The sequence below is a fragment of the Felis catus genome, chromosome D2, assembly GCF_018350175.1.
Source record: "Felis catus isolate Fca126 chromosome D2, F.catus_Fca126_mat1.0, whole genome shotgun sequence".
Taxonomy (NCBI): Eukaryota; Metazoa; Chordata; class Mammalia; order Carnivora; family Felidae; genus Felis; species Felis catus.
The window spans coordinates 54,348,593-54,373,058 of NC_058378.1; the positions used below are offsets into that span (position 1 = coordinate 54,348,593).

Here is a 24,466-nt window from a genome sequence, read left to right on the forward strand (position 1 = left end):
TTTATTGTTTTAAGGAACTTATAGACAGGCAAAGCCAGTTTTTAAGTTAAATTCATGAAATGTTTAGCTTGGCTCACTCATACATTTCATGCTTAGTATGTTGTGGTGGGAAAGCTTTGGGAAGAGTGGAAACATTTGGAGATTTTTGAGGTGACACATCTGTTACTCATCTCTATGTGTACTGAGAAGGGAAAGTCAGTCCTTTTTGAGGCTGCATATTTCTTCCTGGGAACTCCTTTTAGCTACGCTCAGTTGTCCCCAGGTAGTTTTGAGTGATAGTTGCTTGGACCCTACTACAGTAATTCTTAAACTTTCGTGTATTTTAAAATTACCTGGAGGGAGGAGGTTGTTAAGAATTCAGATTCCTTAAGTTCTGCCCCCCCCCCACCCTAATCCTTTGATTCACTAGATCTTTTGTGGGGCCCAGCAGGAATCCAAATATTTAACTAGGACTCCCCAGAAGGATTCTGATGCAGGTGGTTCCCAGACATTATTACTGAAATAATTGTTGATAGGCAGGTCTCCTCAGATAATAATTGAAAGAAGGTGCAACATGCATTTATAGCTCACATTACCTTATTGTTTTAAACTTGGATCATATGTAGGTCCTCTATAATTGGAGAGTGTAAGTACAGATACAGTAGAGAAATATTTTGCTGACCTTCACTAGATTGAGAAGTTATCTCTGCCTGATTAAATCTTAGCTTCCTTTTTTTATTCCCCCCTTTAGTGGGAAGGGTCCTTTACTTTTATTTTATACTATGTGGAAAGCCTTGCTTGCCTGTTCTGTGAAAAGCTTTAACTTTCAAAACCTTACTCAGATCTTTTCAACATGGAGTCATAACTTTATCTCTCTTTATTTATAGCTCATCAAAAAAAAAGTGTTAATTTTCCTCCTTCTGCTGCTAGTTGTAACTCTTTTCCATGCCTTTAAGAAAAACTACTGCAGATTGCACATGGCTTATTTCCCTCTAGAATTTGCTGTTTCAGCCTTTCTTGGACTTCTTATTTCTGTGGCCAAAAGAAGAAAGAGATGGAAACCCATGTGACTGTCTGGGTTTTCAGCAGGCTCTTTCCTGCAATTAAGAGAAGTTTACCTTAGGAAACCAAACTACAGGTTGTGCTCCTAGTTAGAGCTTGTTTGAGAGTGAGCTTGATAATGTGTTTAATTTACCTTTGAATTTGGCTTTTTGATTTCTTTTTAATTTGAATTTTATTTTGGGATACATTTCTTGGCTAAAAAATATTTCCATCTGTCTGTTTCTAACCCCACAGAGATTAAAACATCTTAAGTTTGGAACTGAACATGATAGTTTTGAAATCAAATTATGTGCTATTTTCTCATATTTTCCAAAATACTGTAATGTATACCTACCCATCATACATGGGGCATTATTTACAATTTCCAAATCTGGTTTTCATCAAGAATGTTTGTAGTTATCGTCTAGTCAAGGAGGGGAAATACTTTTGTTCCCCCAAGAGAAAGGTAGTCACAAACTGTAAGTTTAATTGTTTTTTGTAAGAAAAACAGAAAATGCTCATTTTTTGGCTTAAAAAATAGAAATTTATTTTCTGCGAGTTCTGTAGGTTAGAAGTCCAACATCAGCCTCAATGGGCTAAAATCATGATGTCAGCAGGGCCCCATTCTTCTCTAGAGGCTTGAGGGGGGAGGGTCCATTTCCTTCAGAAAATGCTCATATTATTTGCTTTTGAAAAACAGGACGGGTTATGAAATAAAACTGAGGATAAATACTTTGTTTCCGTACTATTCCAGTTAAGGTGGTAAGAAAAAAGATAAAGAAGATTGGAAGTTGTGAAGGTGTAAGTTAGAGACAGAAGAAACTGTTAAGAGAATGAGTTTGAAGATGTATGTACAGAGAAAAATTGTCGAGGAACATACATGTCGTCGGTTGGAAGTTAGCTCTGCACTTTGGCCTCTAGGCTTAAGAGTATTACTACAGATTATGCTTATATTTATTTTTCTACTCTGCTTACCTCAATGCCTTTGTAGAAGTTTCTGGCAACTTCTTAAAGATATCCGCTATACCTCCCTCTTAACTTCCCTAGTGTTCCATCCTCTCGTGGCCTCATAATAGGTCATATTGTGCAGCAGAAATATCTTTTAATGACAACTGATATATATAAAGTTTTAATTAAGGCTCTAAAAGTTTAGGTATTAATATGATAGATTCAGATATTAGTACAATTTGGGGCACCTGGGTGACTCAGTCAGTTGAGTGTCCGACTCTTGGTTTAGGCTCAGGTCATGATCCCAGAGTTGTGGGATTGAGCCCCACATCAGACTCTGCATGGATCCTGGAGCCTGCTTGAGATTCATTCTCATTCTCTCTCTCTCTCTCTCTCTCTCTCTCTCTCTCTCTCTCTCTCTCTCTTTCTCTCTCTTTCTCTTTCTTTCTTTCTCTTTCTCTCTTTCTCTCTTTCTATCCCTCTGCCACTCTCCCCCACTCGCACGCTCTTTTTCTCTCCGTAAAAAGTTTAGAAAAAAAAAGAGAGAGAGGTGCCTGGATGGCTCAGTAGGTTACGGCTCTAACTTCGGCTCAGGTCATGATCTCACGGTTTCGTGACTTTGAGCCCCTCATTGGGCTGTGTGCTGATAGCATGGAGCATGCTTGGGATTCTTTCTCTCTCCCTCTCTCACTGCCCCTCTCCTGCTCATGCTGTCTCTCTCTCAAAAATAAGTAAATAAAAAAACTTAGAAGAGACACTTACTTTGGTCACTAGAAGGTTACTATATTGCTGGAAGATAGGTTCTATGATGGGTACCATCAGTTCAAGAAGTACTTCTAGGTTGACCTGAGCAAAAGGTCAACAAAACAAACCAACAGTAACCACCACCTTAGAGCTAAGTGTGTTTGTCTCTTTATTCTTAGAGAGTTTAAGGCACCTGATGGATGTTGTTTAGCCTCTGCTTGATTTCTTTTACTAACAAGGTCAGTTTCCTAAAGGCAGCCTATTGAGGGTGATATTAATTGTTAGAAGGTTCTTTATGTGGAATCACAGTGTATCTCTTTGTAATGTTTCTGGTCCTGATTTGCCCTTTAGAGCCACAAAGAATAAGTCAGGTTTTTTTGTTTTGTTTTTTTGTTTTTGTTTTGTTTTGTTGTTTTGTTTTGTTTTGTTTTACATAATCACCCTTCAGAAATTTAAAGATTATTTCTGAACCTCTTTTTTGTTTTTGGACCCTCTGGCCTAAGCATACATAGTTCTTACGAGTTAGTTTGCAGTTTTCTTACCATTTATTTATTCAACAAATAAATAGGGTTTTCAGCACTATTATGTATTTGAGGCACTAAGGAAATTAAGCAATATTAAACTTAAGGTGGGGGAGTCACATAAATCAGTAGTTACACAGTACTTGATTAGTGTTCTAAAAGAAGGTACAGGATCAATCAGCAGCACTGAAGGAGTGATTAACTTTGGGGTGGGAAGTTAGGAAGCTTAGGGGTAGGTAGATGAAACAAGAATGCTTGGGAATGGCCGAGATTGGGATGAGGCCAACTGAAGACTGTACAGGCACACAACATGATGTACGGAATTTATACATGAAATAGCACAGCACTTTTGGGACTGCAGATACTCAGTGTGACCGCCTTTAGTGCAGGTAAGGTAGAGTGTCAAAAACTGAGGCAAACAGGTTGAAGCTACATTATGAGGAAGTTTATGACAGAAGTTAACAATTTGAATTTATTCCATGAAGGGTAGCAGTGCACAGGACCTTTGATGGACTTTTAAAATAAGGACAGCATGCTCAGAATTGCATTCTATTTTATTAAAAAATTTTTAACTTGATTTATTTTTGAGAGACAGTGCAAGTGGGGCAGAGTTGGGGGCAGAGAGAGAGGGAAAGAGAATCCTGAGCAAGCTCCCCATTGTCAGCGCAGAGCCCGAGGTGGGGCTTGAACTCACAAATCATGAGATCGTGACCTGAGCTGAAACCAAGAGTCGGACATTTAACTGACTGAGCCACCCAGGCACCTCCATTTTATTTTATTTTTTAAATGTTTATTTTTGAGTGAGTGAGAGAGAGGGCGAGAGAGCACACTTGAGCCTGAACTGGGGTGGGGCAGAGAGAGAGAGAAGGACTGATGGTCCGAATGGGCTCTCTTGCTGACAGCAGAGAGCCTGATGTGGGGCTCGAACTTACAGACTGTGATATCATGACCTGACCCACAATCAAGAGTCAGAAGCTTAACTGACTGAGCCACCCAGGGGCCCCTCAGAATTGCATTTTAGAACACTGACTCTTGCAGCAGAGTGGCAGATGATTTGGGACTTGTGAAACCAGGGCTTGGATATACACTTGTGGTAGTTGATGTAAATAACAGTCAATCCTTGTCAGAAGGAATCACTAACAAATTGAATGACATATCTTACACACCAGTAGCCTTTTTGTGAAGCTTTAAGGGGGGAAAACTTTGAATCTGATTTTTGTTTTGAGGGAAGTGGGATGACATGAAAATGGAGAGTCATGTGAAAAATTATGTCTATCATGTTTTATAAGGAATTTGATGAGGGGGAAAAGACCCCATAATAGCTCTTAGGCTTGTGGTTTTGCTGTCATGGATCAGAAAGGAAACAACTTCAGGGAAAACCCTGAGAGTGTAAAGTTGTAAAATGAAGACTACATCCAGTGTGCACACACGTTCTGTTCATTGCTTCATAAAAGTGGATGCTGGCAGTATGCCTTTTGGCCATTTTTGAGGATTGAATGAGGTAGATGAAGTAGCGAGACTTTGTAATTACTTGTATGTGTATGTATCTCTTCTAGTAAGATACAGATTCCCTGGAGAAAGGGAACATGTCTTTCTTGCTCTTTTTTTTTTTTTTTTTTTTTGTCTCTGCATGGAAACATGGAGCCTTGTATGTATAGGAACACAAGGATTTATTGGATTAAATACTGTTTAAAAGGTATAAGAATGTAATACAGTTAAACGTCTGGAACCTTTGAAGTGGTCACTCTGGGAGGCTCTCTACTTGTTACTTTAATAGATATCATTTCTCAAAGTATTTTGGTGCCTGTCTTCGGGGAGATGTTTCTGTAGGAGAGAAACGAGTTGGGCAATGTAGGATGGGACTGAAGAACTGAATGTTGGAGGGGAGTCAAAGCTAAAATACATTAGGAAGCCAACCAAGCAAATTCAGTTGTACATTAACTGTACTGGAAGAAGTACTCTAACTAATATTCTAGTATAATAGATTTATCCCCAAGCAGATAGTTAGACATAATATGTGAATAGTTGAGGTTTGTACAAACAGGCATAAATGATTTCACTTTCATATTCTTTTCAAGGATTAAGTAAAGTCAGAGAGACTTGGGGTCTACCAACCCTTAAATTTGGTTATCTTGGGTAGATCTGGCTGTATCAGTTTAATTTTGGTGGAGCCTAAAACTCTTGTTACTTACCACTGGGTTTGCAAAACAGTCCATATTTTAAAGGACTAACTTTTATATAGATTATGAAAAAAATCTATACTACACCGGCTCTAACTGACAGTGTTACAATGTAAAAGAAATGTGAAACTCTGATAAATGTTGCCTTTATGATGTTGCAAGTTTTGAAATATCCTTTATATTTTTTCCACTTGTGAGGTAAATCATTTTCTTTAGCTTTTCTTTCTTTTTTTTTTTTTTTTTTAACGTTTATTTATTATTGAGAGACAGAGACATAGAGTGTGAGCAGGGGAGGGGTGGAGAGAGGGAAGACACAGAATCTGAAGCCGGCTCCAGGCTCTGAGCTGTCAGCACAGAGCCCGACACGGGGCTCGAACTCACAAACCTCGAGATCATGACCTGAGCCGAAGTCGGTTGCCCAGCCAACTGAGCCACCCAGGCGCCCCTTCTTTAGCTTTTCTGACTAGCCAAACAAATTATTCTCAATTTCAGTAGAACTAGATGTATCACTCTTTTACATTTTTGATCTTTTATTGATAGCAAACACACTCATCTTTGATCATTTTATTCATTATTCATTCTTTATTCATTTTTAAGAAACTGTACCAAATAATATTTGTTTACTGTCACACATTTGTCTATTATTAGCCTGCATTTTAGATTTGCTAAAACTTAAAACCAGCTCATGTAGAGTAAATAGCTTTCAATATAAACAGTTTTGTATTTTCTTTAAAAAGCTTTAAACAGTGAAATTTAGTTTTCTGTTTAATATTTTTAATTCCAGACACAGCCAGAAAAAAAATAAAAGTGAATCTCCTTGAAATAGTTCTTACTTTACAAAGTTGTGTGGTTTAGATACAGTTTTTGGTTTGGCATACTTATTAATACTGAAAGATGTGGGTTTAGTCTGTTAATTAAACTGGTGACCATGTTTTAAGAACTAATTACTGGAAGTTTAAGTTTTAGAAACCTGTTAAAATTTTATTATAGTGAAATACATATAAAATTTACCATCGGTAACATTTGATGTATTCATGCTGTTGTGCAGGCATCACAACTGTTTAGTTCCAAAACATTTCATTACTCAGAAAGGAAATTCCATGTCCATTAGCAGTCACTCCACTCCCTTCTCCCCCCAAGTCCCTGGCAACCACTAATCTATGTCCTTAGTGGGTTTGTGTATTATGAATATTTTGTATAAATGAAATCATATATGGCCTTTTGTGTCTTCTTTCACTTAGCGTAATGTTTTCAGGGCCCATCCATGTTGTAGTGTGCATCAGTACATAGTTTTGATGGCTGAATAGTATTCCACTATGTGGATATATCACATTTTGTTTATCCACTTATGCATTGACAGACATTTGGGTTGTTTTCACCTTTTGGTTTTTATGAATAGTGTGAACATTTGTGCGCAAGTTTTTTTGTTTTTGTTTTTAATACCTCTCAAGTTATTTTGGGTGTTATATCTAGGAGTGGAATTGTTGGGTCATATTCTAAATGTTTAACGTATTGAGGAACCACCAGTTGTTTTCAACAGCAGCTGCACCATTTTACATTCCCACCAGCTGTGTACAAGGATTCCACTTAATCACCTCCTCTCCCAACGCCTATCATTTTCCTTTTTTTTTTTTTTTCTTTTTCTAGTTATAGCCATCCTAGTGAGTATGGAATAGTATCTTATGGTGGTTTTGCATTTCCCCAATGGCTAATGATGTTGAGCATATTTTCATGTGCTTGTTGAACATTTGTGTATCTTCTTTGGAGAAATGTTTATCAAATCTTTTGTCCATTAAAAAAATTTTTTTAATGGTTATTTATTTTTGAGAGGGAGGGGGAGGGGCAGAGAGAGAGGGAGACACAGAGTCTGAAGCAGGCTCCAGGGTCTGAGCTGTCAGTACAGAGCCCGACGTGGGGTCCCAACCCGAGAACCCGTGAGATCATGATCTGAGCCAAAGTCTGACACTTAACTGAATGAACCACCCAGGTGCCCCACTTTTGCCCATTTTAATTGGGCTGTTTGTAGTTTTGTTGTTGAGCTATATGAGTTCTTTATATACTCTGGATACTAGCCCTTTATTACATATTGGTAATTTGGAAATGTGTCCTCCTGTGGCTTGTCTTTACACTTTCTTGATAGTATCATTTGATGTACAAAAGTAGAAACTTTTTAGATTGGCTATATTGCACTTCTAAGTATGTGTAACCAACTTAGTTTGTACATAGGGGAAATAAAATATGTATATAAGCTATCTAGAGCATAGAGACAGGAAAGTACAGAATGTATGAAAAAGTATAGAGTTTGGCTCATATGTTATGGTTATTTTCTGCAGTTTTAAGGAACAGAAGCCCACCTAAACTACCTTAAATGAAGGAAGGTTTATTATAGGCACGTAATAGGCATCTTGTGGATATTTTGGAAATACGAAATAAAATATATCTGGACTATATAGAGTGCCTGAAACAGTGGTTTCTCGGCTTTTCAAGGGATGGTTTTTCTCATCTCTTTTCTGTCTCCTGGTTGTTCAATGCATGGTTTCCACCTGCAAAAACCCTATAAAGCTATCTCAGCTCTCTCTACCTGATTATCAGTTCATGCATCTTCCAGCCTTCGACTGACTCAATCTCTAAGTCTTCTATTTAAAAATCCTGGGAGGGGGCGCCTGGGTGGCTCAGTCAGTTAAGCTTCTGACTCTTGGTTTTGGCTCATGTCACTATCTCATGGTTTGTGGAATTGAGCCCCGCATTGGGCTCTGTGTTGGCAGCGTGGAGCCTGCTTGGGATGCTCTGTCTTCCTGTCTCTCTGCCCCTCCACCACTCATGCTGTCTCTCTCTCTCTCTCTCTCCAAATAAATAAATTAATTAAAAAAAAAAATCCTGGGAATCTGATTGTCTCAGCCTATGAATGAATTTGTTCCTATTTTATCAGAGTGCAGTCTAATCAGCACTGAAGGGCAAGGCCATATGATACAAATGCAGTCACATTGGGCTACTGCTTCAGCAGGGATTGGTGCAGACGCACAAAGAAGTGGGAGCAGGTCACAGGTATGCTGCAGCTACATATGTTTTTCTTAGTTGTGGAAATAATAGTGGGAACTAATGATGGAAAGATTATATGGGTACAAGTGGTGAATAGATTTTAATACTAGGGTGAAGAATTAAAATTTTTCCATAGATATTAGGGACTGTTGAGGATTTGGGGGCAAAGAAACAAAATGATCTGTTCTTTCCTATTCATACTTTGGAGTTTATCCTAGCCAGAATGAGTTGTCATTCTCCTCTCTAATTTCTGTTTGCCTGAATCCTCCCTTGTTCATTCAACAAGCATATTTGGACACCAACTCTATTCCAGGAAAGAAAGGAGCTAGAATAAGGCCTTTCTGGTAAAGTCAGTGATGATCATATTGTGGACATAAATTGAAAGGCTATGATGTGATACTAGCAGGGAGCATGAGATGGGGGAGACAAGATTTACTTCTCTTCACTGAGTCTGGCTTATAAGTCTATCTTCAGATTCATTCCAGTGCTTTACGTGACTTAGGAGAGAGGGTGACCACAAAGACGTAACATGACAGTGTTTTGGGGTGATGGAACTGTTCTGTACCTCAATTGTGGTGGTAGTTGCACAAATCTGTATGTGTGGTGAAACTTACAGAACTGTACATCAAAAGAAAAACAGCCAATTTTCATTTTGTGTTAGTCTAAAAAATAAAGTATGTACTGACTATTTTAAATATCTTATATGCAGGGCATTGTCAATGTTGCATAATCCTGTTCTCAGAACATTTATAGGTTAAAAAAGCACTCAGATCAGTATATAAGATAGTGAAAAGTATCAAAAGGGAATGATGCAAGAAGAAATGGCTCATAGAGGAGAAACGTTTATGGAAATAATAATGGCTCGTTAGATTGCCATTAGACTAATGCTATAGACTGAATGTCCTCTACTCCCCCATCATATTTTGAAACCTAATCCCCAGTGTGATAGCATTTGAAGTTGGGGACTTTGGGAGGTGCTTAAGTCTTGAGAGTGGAGCCCCAATGATTAATGTCCTTATGAAAGAGCTCCCAGAGAGCTTTCTCACCCCTTTCACCCTGTGAGGACAGAGGCAAAAGACAGTAGTAGTCTATGAACTGGAGGGAGACCTTCACCAGACGCTGAATCTGCCAGTGCCTTGATCTTTGACTTTCCAGCTCCAGAAATGTAGGAAATAAGCTTCTGTTGTTTGTAAGCCACCAAATTTGTAGTATTTTGTTATAGTACCCCAAGTGAACTAAGATAACTACAAATAGTTCTCTGTAGCCACTCAGATTTGCACACTTTCATGTGTGTAAACACGGCACTTGGGATACAGTGATGAACACAGAGCTCACAGTCTAATACAGTGATAACATCAGAGAGATTGTATTCTAATGAGGTATTCTAATTTTCAAGTATTTTTTGGCTCTTTTACTTCCTTTACCTTTCCATATCAATTTTAGAATTGTCTGTATCTTACAGATAATCCTTACTAATTAACTTGGGGAAGAATTGGCATTTTTGCCAAATTGAATTTTCCATTCGTTGAATACAGCAGCTCTCTCCATTTATTTTGGTCTTTTTTGATTTCCCCCATCAGTGTTTTATAGTTTTCAGCATACACATCCTGCTCATGTTTTGTTAGATTTATACGTAACTACTTAATATTGGAGATATTATAGATGATATACTTCTTAAAATATTAGTTTCCAATTATTCATTGCTAATGTATACAAATATGATTGATGTTTGCCTTACATTCTATAACCAAGCTAAATGTATTTATTCTAGGAGTTTTTTTTATGGATTCCATGGGATTATTTAGGTAGACAATAATGTTTTGTACAAATAGGGAAGCTTTTTTTTTTCCTCCTTTCTAATCTATAAGACTTGTTTTTTCTTATGTTACTGCACTGGCTAGGACTTTCAGTATAATTTTGAATGAGAGTGATGACAGCAGGCGTCTTTATATTATTCTAATATACAAAACATTTGATCTTTCACAGTTAGTATGATGTTAGCTGTCGGGTTTATGTGTGCGTATTTAAAGGTACCCTTAACCAGGCTAAGGAACTTCCATTCTATTTCTGATTTTCTGTGTATTTTTGTTTTTAATCAAGATTGGACTTAGGATATTGTCAAATGTATCATTTGATATGATCATAAGGTGTTTCTTCTTTAGATGGCTAATATGGTAGATTACTCTTATTGACTTTACAGTATTGAGTCTTTCATTCTTGGGGTAAACTCTACTTTTCCTTTGCTCTTATTTCTGAATATTGTCACTTTTGATTTTTTTTTTTTTTTTTTTTACTTAACACTTTATTGAGGTATCATTGACATGCTATATAACCGATCCGTTTAAAGTGTACAATTCAGGGGTGCCTGGGTGGCTCAGTCAGTTAAGCGTCCGACTCTTGGTTTCAGCTCAGGTCATGATCTCACAGTTTGTGGGTTTGAGCCCCACATCAGGCTCTGCACTGGACAGCTGCAGACTCTGCTTGGGATTCTCTGTCTCCCTCTCTCTCTACCCCTCCCCTGCTATCTATCTCTCTCAAAAATAAACATTAAAAAAATTGTACAATTCAGTGGTTTTTAGTATATTCACAGAATTGTGCAACCATCATCACAATTAGTTTTGAACATTTTTATCACCCCAAAAAGAAATCCTGTATCCATTATTGAAGGTTAAGTATATATATTTTACCTTTATTATAAATTTAAAAAACTAACATAATTTCTTTTTTGTTTATGCAAGAGGTATAAATGGAAAAGCATCCACAAATGTGGATTTTTATTCATCATCATCAGTGGTTATCTTGCCTTTCTTTCCCAGCTGTCTTTTAGAAAAATAGCTTACCTCCTGCTGATTGCAGTACTTTGTTCATGTTTTGCTGATGTTGTTCCTTGTTACTCATGTTCTTGTTCTAAAACTTCTTTTCTGTACTCTTTCTCTTCTTCTGGTGGTTTCTGTCTTCCCTCTGAATGTCTTAGGGTACTACATGGGGAATAGAGCGATGAAGATGTTCCTCATGAAGCATTTGATACATAGTGTAATTAGTATGTAACACAAAACAAAAAATATTTTTATAAGTTTTTCTTTCCCTTTAATTCTATTCTGTTTTGCTCTCTTCCTGCAGCAAAAGAATAAAAAGATTTCTATTAGTAAAGTATTGCCCAAAACTTATATATTTTAAGATATAAGATAGGGACACCTGGCTGGCTCAGTTGATAGAGCATGTGACTTTTGATCTTGGGGTCATAAGTTCAAGCCCCACATTGGGTGTAGAGATTACTTACAAAGAAATAAATAAGATATTTTAAAAAAGAAAAGAAATAAGACCTACAATAAGGTGACTTGCTGACATGAACACAGAAGAAAGAATAAAAATAGTTTATGTTTTTGAACTTTAAATGAATAACAAGAAACATTTTTGCAAGGTCTAGAATGGAAGAGAATAGGGATGGTTGTGAAGCTCTTACAGGTCCCTAGTGATGTGACTTTGGCGAGTGATTTTGTAGGTTTTCCTGGGGTGGTAGGGTAGCACATTGAATCCTTGGGTAATTTGATGACAGCTGTAGACAGCTACCCAAGAAAAATTTACATAAGCACATCGTTTACTTCAGGTTATACACAGAGGGGCGCCTGGGTGGCTCATTTGGTTAAGCACCCAACTCTTGATTTTGGCTCAGGTCTTGATGTCATGGTTTGTTAGATCACGCCCCATGTCAGGCTCTGCAATGACAGAGCTGCTTGGAATTCTCCCCCTATCTCTCTGCCCCTCCCCTGCTCGCTCTCGCTCTCTCGCGCGCGCGCGCGCGCGCGCGCTCTCTCTCTCTCTCTCTCTCTCAAAAGAAACTTAAAAAAAAAAAACAACAATAAAAAACAAATTGTGCATACTAAGAAGACTTGTGGACCTCCTCTAGCTCATTCATGTAGGGTCATTGTGATGAAGAACTTTTGACCTACTTACTCTCTAAAGTCCCTAGCAGCTCTAAAATACTTAAAAAAAAAAAAAATTATAATCTTCACTTTCAGCCTTAAAATTCTGTGTGGGATTTTTTTTTTTTTTTTGACAAAGAGTAAATAATACTGAATTCTTTTCTTTTTTTGATAGTTCTGATCTCTGAAAATATATAGGTTAGTCTAGCAGTGTATATTAAATAAAAATTCTGTATTTTTTGATTTATATAATTTGTAATAACAAAGACAATATCCAGAAACAGCCTGAAAAAGAAAATTCTTGGAATTAAAAAAAGCCTTAGTTATCTGGCAGAAAAAGTACTTTTTTTTTTGCATATAGTCAGCTGAAAGTCTTTTTCAAGTGAAAAATGATTGAGGTTTGGAAAGAATGTAAGTAATCTTCATGCCAGATCTTTAATCCAAAATACTCAAGGGTAGCCAAAGTACTGAATTTTAAAGAGACAGTACTACTACTTCTTTGAATTAATTATGCAGTCAACTGTGGCATTCCATGATCACTAGATAATGTTTTCTTTTTGGCCTTTTATTATGCTTCAAGGAAAGTTAAGTACAAAGTCCAGGAAGTTGATGTGTTTTCAGCAGTCCAGCTTCTACTGAGACAGAGTTGGAATATAAGGTCAGGATTTCTAGTTGTTGTTGCTCTTGTTGTTGTTTTCTTTTTATTTTTTTAACATTTTATTCTTTTGATTAAAGTTGGATTCCTGTTTGGAAAAGCATTCTAACCCCTTTTTATGTACAATTCCATTTAAGTGATGATTAGAATTTAATCTAAAAAATTAAAATAGTCCTATAGATGTAAGTGTTAGGCAAAACAGTCCCCCCCCCCCCTTTTTTTTTTCCTGGAGCTGACATTGTGGGCAATAAGAAGATCGAGGACTTAGGTGTTCTCAGTTTTCTATAGTGTCAAATTCCATCGTCCCAGAAGCTATGGAATTTACATGGTTTTGTCTTGGGTATATAAGTGGGTTTGGCAGTTCTTGAAGACTGAAGCCCTGGAGATTTTGCTACTTTAGAAATCGTGGTGTAAGTTTTGCCCCTTAAAAAGGTTAGCTTTATCCTTTAATAAGGTGTAGCAGGCAAGGAGTCTGATTGTTTTATCATATGTTATTCTTTTTGTGTGATAAAAGAAATCTTGGAAACATGAAATACATAGGTATGTGAAGCAAATATTAATAAGTATTAATACACAAGAGTCATTCACCAACCTTTATTATGAAAGCCATGGAGAGAGAAGAGCAGACCTTTTTTTCTCTTTCTCTTCTAAAACCCACATCAGTTTTTTTCTTGGTGTGTCTCTTTTTCTTTTTTATATTTTCAGCGATATGGAAACCCTGAACTGCTATTTCTCAACTGGTACTATTTCTTAACTGATGCAACAGATTTTCTCATTTTCTTTTTGCTAAAAAGAGCAGGCACAAATTTAGAGGAGAGAATGGAAAACAGTGTGTTTGTGTCTCTGTGTGTGTAGACAGTTGTGTGTGTGAACATAGTGTTGATTGGGGATAAGATGTCACAGACTGAAAAAAAAAAAAAAAAAAACCCACCCCAAACAGGAAACACATAGTTTTCTAGTGTATCTGAATAACACATGATATTTCTAGTATATCTGAAGCAATAAGATACTTTCAGGTTATAAAAACTTGACTGTCAGAATTTGGGGAGAACCAGGAAATAGCATCTCTTTATCATACTGAGTTTGGAATCAGTAGGAAAAAGAAAACACAGGACACAGACAAATGGGACCTAAAAACATCAGCTTTATGCTGATGTAATTTGTACTGAACGACGACGTGTCTTTGGCTGCAGTGTGCCTCCTAATACTTCACCTGATGGAATACTCCAGCTGGTCACTAGCACTGCAGGCCTTTCCTTTGAGGGTCAGAGGCAGGGAGCTACAGAGGAAACTTAACGTTGTGTTAGGAAAGCAGAACAAACTATCTTTGCTGTTAGCAATGTCTTTCACCAAAATTTAACCCTGCAGGTGGAAGAGTTACATAAGGGGGCAGAAAAAAGCCGGGAGTGTCCCTCCCCTTCCATCTCTCCCCTGAAACATGAAGAATACAAAATAGGAGTGACCTTTTCCTCCCAACACTGCCACATAAATATCACTCATACAGTCAACCTCTATCTCTGGAATCCAGAGAGGAGAATTGTCCTCTTTTTTTTGCGTATGTGTGTGTACTTGAACACATTTGGTTTGTTTTGCTAAGAATCTTTAGTATTGATTTTAATTTAAGAAATTTGAATATGTTGGGGGATAGGAAAAAAGGGAACTGTGCGCGCGTGTGCGCGCGCACGTGTGTGCGTGTGTGTGTGTTTAGTTTGAAAAGGTGGTGAGGAGGAACGTAGTCCCACACATTTGTATGCATTGAGACCTCAACTTCACCAGTCCCCTAGTAGTGGATTGGGGGACTATGGATGGGGCATAAGGAGAATGACAGCATATGACATATTATTTGGACTATTAATGTACCTTTTCATTATGTTTCCCTTAGGATTTAATAAAGTGGTGTTCTTTTCCTAGACTAACCAGTAGAGCCCATTTGATCTGTAATGTGTTTTTTTTTTTTAAACGTTTATTTTATTTTTTTGAGACAGAGAGAGACAGAGCATGAACGGGGGAGGATCAGAGAGAGGGAGACACAGAATCTGAAACAGGCTCCAGGCTCTGAGCTGTCAGCACAGAGCCCGACGCAGGGCTCGAACTCCCGGACCATGAGATCATGACCTGAGCTGAAGTCGGCCGCTTAACTGACTGAGCCACCCAGGCGCCCCTGATCTGTAATGTTTTAATACAATTTCATGTATTTGTAACAGTTTCTTAAAATTACTTTTCATTGCAAATGTATGCCTTTTATTTACAGTTTTTGTAGCAGGGGATAACCTGAAAACCTAATCCAAAATTTCTTAGTGGCATAAGAAATTAATGTGGAACATTATCTGGTGGCCTTTCTTAGCAATTGGATACCTGTTGGCTCATCTTTCTTTTACAGAAATTTCTTATAGTAACCAGTGCTTATTGGATATGTAAACTTGGATTTGTTTTTATGATTTAATGAAAATTTAAACTTCATGCTGAACTTACTTTCATTGTAATATTATACCAGAATATATATTAAGCCAGGCTTTCTGTTGTGGAGGCTATAAATTTATTTTGCTTTTTTCCTTTTTTATCTTTTCCAGTCATATCAAGATTCTTCAGAAACTACATCCATGGAAAGGCCTACTGTTGTTTAAGAATTTAATATTCCTTGACTTTAATTTTGGAAGTCTAAAATATCCTTGTAAATTAATTTCACATGTAAATACACAACACATCTTAACAGATTTTTTTGTGATGCAGGATACTTTCTAATGGTCTTTACAGAAAGATTCATGTATATTTGGCATTTTGGCTGTGATTTATAAAGAGTTACAGAGTTCTAATGCATAATATTAGTATGTATAGACTAGTTTTTCATATGAGAATGTGTTTGGTAGCGATTACGATACATTAATTGTAGGTACAAGTATAGAGACATGACCACCCCCAAGGGCTCTCTGTAAATCTCTGCGTTTGGAGAATTTTCTGGTCTGTGGTTATTACCCTCCTTTGGTAGAGCTACATCTTCATGTGAGGTTGTGGTCTCCTCATTCTGTTGCTCTGTCTGCATTCTCAGCCAGGTCACATTATTTGAAGCTATTTTTTACTGCATTTGAAAAAAATGCACAACCCCTTCTATTTTATGTTAGCCTGCTTTAATTCTAAATGTAATTCTGCATTTCTAGTATAGAGAATGAAATGCTGTTTTTTTTTTTTTTCCCTTCATAAAGCTACCTTGTTTATGCATTGTGAGGAGAGAAGCGATTTATGGGTTTTTAGATTTGAAACAAGATTGTAGTGAAAGATCTGACACTTGACACTGGACAGTGATTAGAGTTGGTGATAGTTGTAAAAGAACAAACAAAATTTGTTGTTCGTTGTATACTTCTTTCCCCCCACAAGAGCTAATTGTTAGCATGAAGTCTTCTGATCCAGTAACTATGTCAGTCTAATGATTGAGACAAAATTATGTATATACGTGAATTGACCTTAAGACAAGTACTGGGGTACCTGGGTGGCTCAGTTGGTTAAGTGTCCGACTTTAGCTCAGGTCATGATCTTGCAGTTTGTGAGTTCAAGCCCCGCGTTGGGCTCTGTGCTTACAGCTCAGAGCCTGGAGCCTGCTTTGGATCCTGTGTCTCCCTGTCTCTCTGCTCCTCTCCTATTCACGTGCTCTCTCTCAAAAATAAATAAACATAAAAAGAAACTAAAAGAAAGAGAAGTACTTAAAATCTGAAATGTTTATCAGCTTCATCCCAAATAAGTGTACCTAAGTTTATGGAAAAAGTGGATGCCCAACACCATGCAGGAAAAGGCTAGTTTTATAGCTCCCCAAATGGTAGATTCAGAACATGCAGTCTTTTAACTGTTTTAGTTAGCACTCTCCAGTTACCAGGGAGTTCCAATCGAGATATTAGGTTTACATAACTTAATAAAAACTAGTATTTTTTGACATATATGGAAGAAAATAGGTGACAGATGCATGAATTATGGCGCCCAGTGTACATTGGTGAATCCTTTGCCCAGTCTCAGAAATAGAACATTATCAATACTGTTGAAAATATTCCTATGACTGTCTTACCATCCTGTTCACCTCTAAGAGGTAACAACTAACCTGAACTCATTTGGCAATATAAGCAACAGTTTTTGCCACAACATTTTTCTTATTATTTTATTATATAGATTTTTAGCTTCAGAAAAATGGTATACTGCCTATACTCTTCTGCATCTTGCTTTTTTGTTGCCTTTTTACTTTTAATTTTTGTTTATTTATTTTGAGAGACAGAGAAAGAAAGAGAGACTGAGAGAGCATGAGCAGGGGAGGGGCCGAGAGAGAGGGAGAGAGAGAATCTCAAGGAGGCTCTGTGCTGACAGAGCTGGATCTCCCAGAACTGCAAGATCATGACCTGAGCTGAAATCAAGAGTTGGACGATTGACTGACTGAGCCACCAGATGCCCCTTGTTTGTTTGTTTGTTTGTTTGTTTTAAACTTAGCATTGTTTTTAAATGTTTATTTATTGATGAAAGAGCGCGTGAGTGGGGAAAAGGCAGAGAGAAGGGGAGATAGAGAATCCCAAGCAGGCTCTGCACTGACAGGCTGGCAGGCCCTGCGGGTCTCGAACTCATTAACTGTGAGATCATGATCTGAGCCAAAATCACAAGCTAGACACACTCAACTGACTGAGCCAGTTGAGGCGCCCCTTAGTTTGCTAATATTTTGTTTAGGATTTTTCCTCTATGTTCATGAGTTAGATTGGTCTGTTATTTTACCCTCTTAAGCTGTTCTTGCCTGGTTTTGTTACTGATTTCATATTGGCCTTACCTATATGATTAAGGATTTTTCTCTCTTTCAAGTCTCTAACACAGTTTATACAATATTGGTATAATCTGTATCTTGAAAATTTGGTAGAACTCTCATGTAAAACTACCATGCCTGATTTTTGGGGGGAGAAATTTTAACTTTTCAGTTTTTTGAGTGAATTTGAAACTATTGATATTTTCTCTTTCTCCCAAGTCTGTTTTGATAAGTTATATTTTTGCATAATTCTGTCCATTTTGAGAAATGTCCTCAATTATTGGCAAGGAGTTGTTTACAAATTTCCTTCCCTTTAAAAATTTTGCTGCATCTTCTCATTACTCCTCATTTATTTATTTCTATTCTTTTTCACGTAAATCTGTTTTTTGCATAAATTTGTTTTACTAAACTTGACAAAAGACCAACTTTCGGCAGTATTAGTCCTCTATATTTGATCGTTAAATAGTCTTTTAATTAACAGCTTTGTTGAGGTATAGTTTACATACCATAAAATTCACTCATAAGAGTACAATTCAATGTTATTAAATTTATATAGTTGTACAGCCATCAGCAAAATCTAGTTGCAGAGCATTTCTATCACACCAGAGATCCTTTGTTTTTTGTTTTTTTTGTTTTTTTTTTTATTTAAAAAAAAAATTTTTTTTTTTTCAACGTTTATTTATTTTTGGGACAGAGAGAGACAGAGCATGAACGGGGGAGGGGCAGAGAGAGAGGGAGACACAGAATCGGAAACAGGCTCCAGGCTCTGAGCCATCAGCCCAGAGCCCGATGTGGGGCTCGAACTCACGGACCGTGAGATCATGACCCGGCTGAAGTCGGACACTTAACCGACTGCGCCACCCAGGCGCCCCACACCAGAGATCCTTTGTACCCATTTACAGTCAATTCTTATTCCCACCCCCCAGGCAACCACTAATCTGCTTTGTCCCTATAGAGTAGCCTTTTTTGCAAAGTTCATATAAATAGAACTATACATGTGGTCTCATACATCTGACTTCTTTCATTGAGCATGTTTTTTAGTTCATCCATGTTGTAGCATGTATCAATTGTCTCATTCCTTTTTATTGCTGAATAGTATTTCATTGCATGAATGTACACATTTTGTTTTATACATTTAGTAGTTGCTGGATATTTAGCTTGTCTTCACATTTTGGCTATTAGGAATAATACTGCTGTTAACATATCTGGGCAAGCCTTTGTTTGGACCTGTGTTTCATTTATCTTGGGTAGACATCTAGAAGTAGAATTGTTGGGTTGTATGGTAACTTTATGTTTTACTTATAAAAGAAACTGCCAAATTGGTTTCCAAAATGGCTGCACTGCTAAACATTCCTACCAGCAGAGTTTTCCAAGCTGTTGCACCATTTTACATGTCCATCCGTTCCAGTTTTTTCACATCCTTTTAAGCTTGTTATTACTTCTTTTTTGTTGTTGTTTTTAAATAATAGCCATTCTTAGTGGGTGTGATTGGTAGCTAATTGTGGTTTATGATTTGCTCCTTCCTAATACTAGACTATGGACCATTGTTTGTGGTATTCACATATACTCCTTTTTATTGGTAGTAATGTCCCACTTTTATTTCTGCTTTTAGTGATTTGAATCCTGCCTTTTTTTTCCCTTAGTCATCTAGCTAAAGGTTTGTCAATTTGTTGGTCTTTTCAACAAGAGCTTTTAAAATTTTTCTGCTTTCTATTCTCTATTTCATTTATACCCACTTTAATCTTTATTATTTATTTCCTTATGCCAGCTTTGGGTTTAATTTGCTCTTCTTTTTGTGGTTTCTTCATGAGTGTAGTTAAGTAATTTATAAGAGATGGTTCTTTTTAAATTTTTTTTATTTTTTATTTTTTTTATTTTTGGGTGGGGAGGAGCAGGAGGGCCAGAGAAGGAGAATCTTAAGTAGGCTGCATGCTCAGCATGGAGCTGGACTTGGGGCTCTATCTCATGACCCTGGGATCATGACCTGAGCCAAAATCAAAAGTTGGACACTCAACTGACTGAGCCACTCAGGGACCCTGTGTGTTGTTTTTGTTTTTGTTTTTTTAATTTTTAAAAAAATGTTTATTTTTGAGAGAGACAGAATGAGAGTGGGTTAGTGGCAGAGAGAGAGGGAGACACCGAATCTGAAGCAGGCTCCAGGCTCTGAGCTGTCAGAACAGAGTCCCAACACTGAGCCTGAACTCACGAACTGTGAGACCATGACCTTAGCTGAAGTTGGATGCTCAACCAACTGAGCCACCCAGGCGCCCCCAGTTCTTTTTTAATGTACGTGTTTACTGTCAATTTTTCCCTTAGCCGTATCACATAAGCTTGGGTATGTTGTTTGTTTCAGTTCATCTCAAGGTGTTTTCTGATTAACCTTGTGATTTTATTTTCTTTGACCTACTAGTCATTTAAGACTGTTTTGTTTAATTCCCATGTATTTGGGAATTTTCCAGTTTGTTTTCTGTTATTGATTTCTGGTCTCATTGTGGTTGGAAAAGATACTTTGCACGATTTCAATCTTTTTAAGCTTATTAAGACTTGTGGGTTAACATACATTTCATTCTAGAAGATGTCCTATGTGCCCTTGAGAATGTGTATTTGACTGTTTGGGTGGAGTGTGCTGTGTATGCCTTTTAGATTAATTGATTTATAATGTTTTAGTCTTTTCCTTTTTGATCTGTCTGGTTTGTTTTATGTATTATTGAAAGTAGGCTACTGATATATCCAGTACTCTAGAACTGTCTATTTCTCTGTTCAATGTTGTCAGTTTTTTGCTTCACATATTTTAGGGCTCTTGTTAGGTGAATATATAGTTATATATAGTTATAGTTACATCTTGGGGTGTCTGGATGGCTCAGTTGGTTAAGCGTCTGACTTTGGTTCAGGTCATGATCTCGCAGTTCATGAGTTCAAGCTCTGCCTCGGCTCTGTGCTGACAGCTCAGAGCCTGGAGCCTGCTTCAGATTCTGTGTCTCCCTCTCTCTCTGCCCCTCCCCCACTCATGCTCTGTCTGGTTGTCTCTCTTTCTCCGAAAAATAAACATTAAAAAAATAATAATATAGGGGCACCTGGGTGGCTCAGTCAGTTAAGCGTCTGACTTTAGCTCAGGCATGATCTCGAGGTTTGTGAGTTCGAGCCCCGCATTGGGCTCTTGTGCTGATGGCTGAAGCCTGAAGCTTACTTCTGATTCTGTGTCTCCCTCTCTCTGCTCCTTCCCAATGTTCATACTCTGTGTCTCTCTCTCAAAAATTAATAAACATTAAAAATAATAGTAAAATAATGGTTATATCTTCTTACTGGATTAAGTATTTTTTCAACATATAATGTTCTCCTTTGTCTCTAGTAACCTTTTTTGACTTAATGTCCATTTTGCCTGACAGTAATGTAGCCAGTCCAGCCCTTTCTTGGTTATTATGTGCTTTCAATATAATTTTCAATTCTTTTATTTTCAACTTCTTTGTGTTTTTTTAAATGTAAAGTGAGTCTCTTGCTGTCAACTGCACTTCAGTTTAAAAATAGTCTTTTAAAAATAAATAAAAAATAAAAATAAAAAGTAGTCTCTAAGACACATATGGATAGTTTTTAACTCAGTCTGCCAATATCTCTCTTTTGGAGGGTTTAATCGACTTAGCTTTAAAATAATTGTTGGTGAGGAAGGATTTACATCTGCCATTTAGCTATTTGTTTTCAGTATGTCTTCTATGGTTTTTGTTCATCAATTCCTCCGTTACCCCTTTTTGGCATTTAGTTGAATTTTTGTAGTGGACTATTTTGATTCCCTTTTTTCCTTTTCTGTATATTTTTAAGGTTAGTGGTAACTTTAGGGATTACACATAACATCTTAAACTTAAAACAACTTATTTTCAATAATACCAAGTTAGTCTCATTAATATACATACCCACTGCTACTACGTCTGTGTCCTTCTTTCTTTATATTGCTATTGTCAGAAAGTACATTTACATTGTGTGTCCGTTAACATAAATTTATAAATACTGTTTTATATATTTGCCTTTTGAATTACATAGGAAAAAAAGTAGTGTTATAAACCAAAAATACAATAATACTGGCTTTGACGTTTACCTACGTAGCTAATTTTACAAATACTCTCTGTATTTCTTCTCATGGCTTCAGGTTGTTCTCTAGCTATTTTTCATTTCAGCATGAAGAGTTTCCTTTTGCATATAATCTGTTGGTAATGAGCTCCTTCAACTTTTGTTCGTCTAGAAATGTCTTCATTTCTCTTTCATTCTTGAATGATGGATTTGCCACATAGAATTTTTGGTTGCTAGTTTTTTGTTTTTTTTTTTCCTTTAGAATTTTAAATGTTATCCCATTACTTTTTGGCCCCCAGGGTTTCTGATGAGAAATCAGTTGTTAATCTTATTGAAGATCCCTTCTTTGTGTTATCTGCTTCTCTCTTGGTGCTTTTAAAATTTTCTCTTTGCCTTTGGGTTTTAGCAGTACGACTATAATTTGTCTCAATGTGTATCTCCTTGAGTTTATTCTGCTTGAAGTTTGTTGAGCTTCTTGGTTGTGTACATTCATGTCTTTCATCATATTTGAGACATTTTTAGCCTTTATTTCTTAAACGTTTTTTTCTGCCCCTCTGTTTTTCTCTTCTCCTTCTGGGACTCTTATGGTACGTGTGTATGTGTTTACATTTGATAATGTCCCATAGGTTACTCAGGGACTGCTCTTTGTTATTCTTTCTCTCTCTCTCTCTCTCTCTCTTTTTTTTTTTTTTTTTTTTTTTTTTGAGGGCACAAGTGAGCAAGGGACAGAGAGGGAGAGTGAGAGAAAGGGAGAGAATCCCATGGAACCTGAAGCAGAGCTCAAGCTCCTCTGAAGTGGGGCTTGAGCTCACCCAAGGCAGGCCTTGAACTCAAGAACTATGAGATCATGGACTGAGCCACCCAGGGACTTGTCTTCTTTTCTTTTTTAAGTTCATTTATTTTTGAAAGAGAGAGAGCATGAGTGAGCACACATGGGCAGAGAGAAAGGGAGAGAAAGAATCCCAAGCAGGCTCCATGCTGTCAGTGTGGAGCCGGATGCGGGGCTCAATCCCATGAACCATGAGATCACAACCTGAACCAAAACCAAGAGTTGAATGCTTAACTGACTAAGCCACCCAAGCACCCCAACACTGGATAATTTCAATTGTCTTATCTTCCCTTCCCATTTGTTCATTCTTTCTTCTGCTTGCCATAATCTGATGTTGAACTCCACTGTGAAACTTTTCATTTTAGTTATACAAATTTTCAGCTCCAGAATTTGTTTGGTTCTTTTTTATAATACTTTTTCCTTATTAATATTCTTATTTTGTTCATACATTCCCCACCCCACCCCCATTTCTTTGTGGTTTCCTTTAGCTTCTTGGGTATATTTAAGACAGCTAATTTAACATCTTTGAGTAGTAATTCCACTTTCTGGACTTTCTCTGGTATGTTTGTTACCAGATCCTCTCTTTTCTGTAAATGGCTCTTTCTTTGTGTGTATTGTAATTTTTTGTTGAGAGCTGGACATTTTGATTATTGTAATGTAATTTTATAAATCTGTTACTCTTCAATGATTGCTGATTTTGCTTGTTGAGTGGTAGAGTCATCCAGTTATGATATTTCTAAACTATTTTGCTAAGTGTATAATCCTTTTTTTAAAAAAATTTTTTATAACGTTTATTTATTTTTGAGACAGAGAGAGACACAACATGAATGGGGGAGGGGCAGAGAGAGAGGGAGACACAGAATTGGAAGCAGGCTCTAGGCTCTGAGCCATCAGCCCAGAGCCCGACGCGGGGCTCGAACTCGCGGACCGCGAGATCATGACCTGAGCTGAAGTCGGACGCTTAACCGACTGAGCCACCCAGGCGCCCCAGGTGTATAATCCTTTTTGTGTGTGGTCACAAATTTATGTTCTTATTATGTCTGCAGTCAGTTGGTAGCCTGACAAAGATGTATTCCTTAAATATCTGGCTCAAAAACAGGGACAAAGAGAGTTTAATCTGTTTTAATGTTCCAGTGGACACCACCAGTAAAAGGTACTGCAAGATTGAAACTGATACAGGTGTCTGTGCTGGTTCCTCAGGGTTCTGTCAGTCCAACCAAAATTCATGACCCCATATTTTAGAAGGCCATGATCCCAGCTATTCCTCCTGACACCAGTCAATCACTTCAGAATGATGGGCTCCTAATCCTCATTACTTTGGGAGGGAGGGGCTGAGAAATTGAGGGAAGGTGGTTGGTTTACCCATGCTGTTCACTTAGGAAAGATCAGCACCCTCTTCCTTCATGTACTTCCCTGTTTGTTACAAGTGTTTGATAAGGTTCTAAAGTAGTTGATTACAATTGCTCTTTCTAGCTCAGTTTTTACTTTGAGGAGGTACTGACCTCTGGGTCTTCCCCTTCCTCCATTTTGCAACAGTGATGCTTTTGAAGTGCAAATCTAATTTAAATTTGTTTTAAATTTGATTAAGGCCAATTTATTTTTTTAAATGTTTATTTTGAGAGAGGGAGAGCATGAGCAGTGGAGACAGAGAGAGAGAGGAAGACAGAATTCCAAGCAGGCTCTGCGCTGACAGCACAGACATGGGGACTTGATCTCATGAACCATGAAATCATGACCTGAATCAGAAATCAACAGTCAGACAACTAAGCCACCCAGGTTCCCC

At 37.4% G+C, this 24,466-nt stretch overlaps 1 protein-coding gene across 8 annotated transcripts in view; it reads left to right on the top strand.

The window, feature by feature from the left end:
* The window catches only part of TBC1D12 (TBC1 domain family member 12), a 138,072-nt gene that overhangs the window by 30,907 nt on the left and 82,699 nt on the right, over positions 1-24,466 (top strand). The window contains exon 1 of one of the 8 annotated variants that reach the window (XM_045040437.1): positions 13,015-13,033. The exons of the other annotated variants lie outside the window; for them this stretch is intronic. The gene's annotated coding sequence lies outside the window, so the exon portion shown is untranslated. Of the gene's footprint in view, positions 1-13,014; positions 13,034-24,466 lie in introns of those variants that run through there. 8 annotated transcript variants of the gene reach the window in all.